The sequence below is a fragment of the Carcharhinus amblyrhynchos genome, chromosome 19 (genome assembly GCF_965287045.1).
Source record: "Carcharhinus amblyrhynchos chromosome 19, sCarAmb.v2.hapA, whole genome shotgun sequence".
Classification (NCBI taxonomy): Eukaryota; Metazoa; Chordata; class Chondrichthyes; order Carcharhiniformes; family Carcharhinidae; genus Carcharhinus; species Carcharhinus amblyrhynchos.
In genome coordinates, this window is record NC_137342.1 from 49203487 (window position 1) to 49209486 (window position 6000).

The following is a 6000-nucleotide window of genomic DNA, read 5'->3' on the forward strand; positions in this document are numbered from 1 at the left end:
ACTCTCTCTTTTCCTTCTCTATGAATGGTATGCTTTGTCTGTATAGCATGCAGGAATCAATACTTTTGACTGTATACTAATACATGTGACAATGATAAATTAATCAGCTCTTGAAGATAACACATTTTTTTACATTGATGCGTTTCATTTAATTTTCAAAAACAACAATTTAAATGTTTATTTAAAATTAATTTTGAAACTGACTGATGAAGCAGAGTGCAGAAGGACTTTTATTTATATTATTTTATATTTATGATAGTGTCTGACTTGGAATTCATGGTACGACAGCTCCATCTAGTGGATAGACAGAGTGCTCCTTTGACAAGCAATGAACTACTAAGGCTGAATGAACGATACGAGGCGCCAGATTCCCCACCCTCTCCCCCATCCCCAGCTGAAAGGTTGGTGAGGGAGCCCACCCAGACTTTAGGACAAAGGTGTGTGGCATTGGAATAGGATTTGGGTCAGTGTTTTGGACTCTCACCGTTTGGCAAAGATGGGAACCTGAGGTGAAGACCATCTTGAGGGGCCCTCTGACGGTCCTGGGGACTCCTTAATGGGGGACCCTCCTCCTCCTAGCCCCATCACCCCATCAGCACCACAGAGAAGCCCTGCCAAACTGGCCTTGATTCAGGCCTTCCGCACTGTCGGTCACATTCCAGTGGCGGCAGGCTTAGGCATTAATCACTAAAGGCCTGAATAGGCCCACTGGCAGCCTGCCCACCTCTGGTCAAATTGCTGTGGGGCAGGTGTGGGAAGGTAAGCAGGCTGCTGGATTTGACAAGCTCCCTACCTGCAAACCCATTGGCTGGGGGGAGGGGAAGGGTCTAAATTCCAGCCCCTATATGCGGCTAAGCCCACATTTTGAACAGATTTATTAAGCGCGTCATGAATGAATAAGGCCATTTAGCCCACATTGTCCATTCACGCAGAAGCAATGTACAATTCCCTCAATGTTGCAGCTAGTTCTTTGATACCGCCACACAACTATTTGTTCCGTTTGGGGAAAAGTAGGGAAGTGTTGGAAAGATTAGCAGCCTGGTTATCAACCTATTACACCACATCATGAATGCTTCTTGTTTTACATAAAATCATAGAATCCTGCAATGCAAAAGGAGGCTATTCAGCCCATTGAGTCTGCACTGACTCACAGACAGAACACCTTAACCAGACTCTATCCCCATAACCCCACAGATTTACCCTACCAATTCCCACTAGCCTATACATTTTGGGGCACTAAAGGACAATTCAGCATGGCCAATCCACCAAACTGCACATCTTTTGACTGTGGAAGGAAGGTAGAACGTCCAGAGGAAACCCACGCAGACATAGGGAGAACGTGCAGACTCCACACAGACAGTGACCCAAGGCCAAAACTTGTGAGGCAGCAGTGCTAACCAATGTGCCACAATGCTGCCCATTATTCCAAAATTAAGTTCATTCCAAGTATTAACATCATTGTCTGCCTGAAGAACCTGCTGATATCAGTTTTAAAATGCCTTTTACTTGTATCCTTTTGTCCTTCTCTCATAAATTAACTCTTGAATGAATATTTCAGCTTAATCTTTTCCAGACAATTTACAGTCTTACTTACTTCTATAAGATCAGCTCTCAGATGCCAACTTTTCCAGTTATAAAAGATCTCCCTTGTCTTCCCAAATAACTCAGCTCCTGGCATCTGGAACCAACCTCATCTTTCATCTCTACAATGCCTCTCGACCTTGAACAGCTCTTTCATGGTTCAATGATCAGAATTAGACCAAATATTCAGATTATGATGTGGCCAGAGGTCATTACATTGAACTGTCTTTGTAACACAGTTAAAAATTCTAATGACTCTGCATTAGTTGGACTTGTTGAATTTACTAAGACTCCTTAGTCTTTTTTGACCTAAACATACTCTTGCATGTTCTTGCAAAAAGCCACATGCAAGATCTGGAGTAGTGGATACGATTGGTCTTGTAGTTGAGCCGTTGTTGTACACATGGTTCAGAATAGTTCTTCACGAGCCAACACTAAATCTAAGCTGCTGGATTTTGAATTTTATACAGCAGGAATTGAGCTGATGAAAATGGCTGAGAAATAGAAAGCAAGATGAAGGAAGCATCTCCCTATTAGACTACTGCTTTGCAAATTACCATGGTGAAACAATTTCAAGTTATGATCTAAGGAGATCCATCAAAGATGCCAGAAGACAGTACTGGACCCAGCTAGAGTCCCAGGCTCACTACATGGACCCCACTGACAATAACAAGGCCTGTAAGACATAACAGGCTACAAGATGAAGGCAGGTAAAATCACCGGCACCAATGAACCCCTCCCTGATTAACTCAATGCATTTTATGCTCGTTTTGAGCAAGTGGTCAGCAAGAGCCTGCCCTTCACCCCAGACAAACCTGTATCCAAGGTCACCATTACAGACATCAGAGCAGCCTTCTCATTGGTCAACCCATGGAAAGCAACTGGCCCACATGGGGTATCCAGATGAGCACTCAGGCCCTGTGTGGACCAGCTGGGGGGGGGGGGTATTCGCAGGCATTTTCAATCTCTCTTTCCACCAATCTGAAGTCTCTATCTGCTTCAAGAAGACGACCATCGTCCTGGTACCAAAGAAAGATCAGGCAGCGTGGCCTTAATGAACATCAGCCGGTGGCTCTGACATCCATCATTGTGAAGTGCTTCAAAGGTTACGCAAGACATGAATCATTTCCAGCCTCCCAGATTGCCCGGATCCATGACAGTTCACCTGCTGCCTCAATAGGTTTACAGCAGGCACCATCTCCCTGGCCCTTCACTCAACCCTGGAACACTGAGATAACAAGGACACATATGTCAGACTCCGATTTATCGACTACAGCTCAGCCTTCAACACCATTATTACTACGGAACTCATCTCCAAACTCCATGGGCCTGGGTCCAGGCACCTCCCTCCGCAACTCAATCCTCAACTTCCTAATCCACAGACCATAATCAGTAAGGATAGGCAACAACACCTCCTCTACGACCATCCTCAACACCGGTGCCCCACAAGGCTGTTTTCTCAGCCCCCTACTATACTCCTTATCCATCTATGACTGTGCGGCCAAATTCCCCTCCAACTCAATTTTCAAATTTGCTGACAACGCCATCACATTGGGTTGGATCTCAAACAATGACGAGACGGAGCACTGGGAAGAGATAGAGAATCTGGTGAACTGGTGCGACAACAATAAAGTTAACGGTTATTTATTTATCTCAAGTAGGGCTTACATTAACACTGCAATGAAGTTATTGTGAAATTCTCCTAGTCATCACACTGCGGCGCCTGTTCGCGTCAATGCACCTAACCAGCATGTCTTTCAGAATGTGGGAGGAAACCAGAGCACCCAGAGGAAATCCACGCAGACACAAGAGAATGTGCAAACTCCATACAGTGACCCAAGCCAGGAATTGAACTCGGATCCCTAGTGCAGCAGCACTAACCACATTGCCACTGTACCGCTTTCTTACCTATAGTGTCAGCATGGTGGGTTCAGGACTGGTTGTTGATGATCTGGACATCTAAAACTTTGAAGCTCTTGACCACTTTGACTTTGTCCCCATTGATGTAGACAGGGGCATGATCTTCACTATGTTTCCTGAAGTCCAATAATCTCGGCCCCAGCGTCAACAAAATGAAGGAGATAGCCATTGACTTCAGGAAGCGGAGTGGAGAACATGCCCCTGTCTATATCAATGGGGACGAAGTCGAAATGGTCAAGAGCTTCAAAGTTTTAAGTACAGATGACCAACAACCTGTCCTGGACCCCCCATGCCGACACTATAGTTAAGAAAGCCCACTAACACCTCTACTTTCTCAGAAGACTAAGGTAATTTGGTGTGCCAGCTACGACTCTCACCAACTTTTATAGATGCACCATAGAAAGCATTCTTTCTGGTTGTATCACGGCTTGGTGTGTCTCCAGCTCTGCTCAAGACCGCATGAAACTCAAACCACCCAACTGACAATGTCTATACTTCCTGCTGCCTCAGAGATGCAGCCAACATAAAGAAGAACCCCACCCAGCCAAGACATACTCTCTTCCACCTTCTTCTATTGGGAAAAAGATACAAAAGTCTGAGAACACATACCAACCAACTCAAGAACAGTTTCTTCCCTGCTGCCATTAGACTTTTGAATGGACCTACCATGCATTAAGTTGATCTTTCTCTACACCCTTGCTATGTAACGTTACATTCTTCACTCTCTCAGTTCCTTCTCTATGTACAATATGCTCTGTCTGTATAGCACACAAGAAACAATAGTTTTCTCCGTACATTAAGACATGAATTAAATACATAATTAAATCAAACCAAATCATTGACTTGGCATCCTCAAATACCTGTAATAAAAACAGAAACTGCTGGATAAACTTGGCAGTTCTGCCAGCATCTGTGGAGAGACGCAGGGTTAACATTTCAGATCTAAATTATCCTGCTACAGAATGACACTCAGTGTTCTCATCAGGTCTTAACTTTTTGGTTCTCCACGTTAATCATTTTTCCCTTAGCAGAGCCTAATTTCTTTGCAATCGTTTTCAAGGTCACATTCTGTAATTTTACTGCTGCTAATTGTTTCTGAGACTCTTCGTGCTCTTTTGTGAGAACCTCTGCTTTCAGTTGGCTATGCTGCAAAAGTGGTAGAGAACTCTTTCTGACTGCCAAATTGGAGCTACATGTCTGCTATATTTTGTCGCCCCTGTACATAAGTATGGGTGTGAAGATACACTGACAGCAGGTGCTCATCCTTTTTGCCCATTGCATTCATAAGATTGCTTTCCATTCCTTCACTCAGATCTTTGGAAATGACATAATTTGCTGACCTCACCCATGGCTTGGATTCTCCAGTCCCACTGCAGTGAATGGAGATTTGGCGGAGCGCTAAATTCTCCTTTCTCACTGGTGGCGGGCTGTACAATACTGAAGAATCCTCGCCGCAATGTTTTTCCAAGCTGTCTTCAAAGTGTCCAACTACTTCCTTCAACTCTTTCTTGCACCTCGTGATTTTCTCCTGGAATATAAAATATTGTAGAGTCTCCTCTGTGAATTGGTTCTTCAGATCTTTCAGTGACGTTAAATTCATTTTGGTTCTCTTTGTAAATTTCCAGAAGAACAACATTTAACCTGAGGAGTGCATGAAGCTCATTTAACAGGTTTCTCTTTTATTTGTAAAGCTCAATTGTTATCTCTGAAATTTTCTTGTAATATTGACTTTAAACTGCTGTTCTGACATTCTGCTATTCAAGGCAGTCCTCATTTCTTCATGCTGCAGAAGGGTTATGGACACCTTTTTGCATTTGATCTTGAAGGACAATCAACTGTTCTTTCTTTTTTGTTCAGTTCTTGCCATCTTTCTCTGATCTTCAGTTCATTGCTTCTCTTTATTTGCTGATTGTTCCAACACAACTTTTCCTGAAGTAGCATTGAACATCCTTTTTCCTCCTCATGTTTTTTCAGGGACACATATTAATTCTTCAAAGAGTCAAGTAACAGGTTCTTTATGTAGGTAATCCACCCACTATTGTGTCTGGCTGTATTTCTGGTTTTGCTCTTCTAAGTTCCTCTTCGATTTGTCAACAATAGAATTCAGAGTTATTATTTTCTCCTTATGCTTTTATGGAGATATAAACTGAGCCTGTACATGATGTGGTGATAGTGTGTCTTTAAGAAATGTATTTGTGTTAAGTTTCTTGTGCAGGATTTTTTTTTGGAAATCAGTTCTACTTACCCGGTGCCGCTTTGTCTAATAGCTGGCAGCCCACATGGTGATGCTGCAGAACCATAATTGAGTCTAATTGCTGGAGTGTTAGTTTTATTCTGGGCCAATGCAGTTTTGATATTATAGTGTTCTCCCCTGGGGTTTTTCAGAGGAGGGTTTGATTAGGTTGATTGATGAGACAATTGTGCAAATAGGTGGGACTAGGCTCACAGAGAGAAACAAGTTCAGTTGCTACTTGGGATCTGTAGAGAGAAGTATCTCTC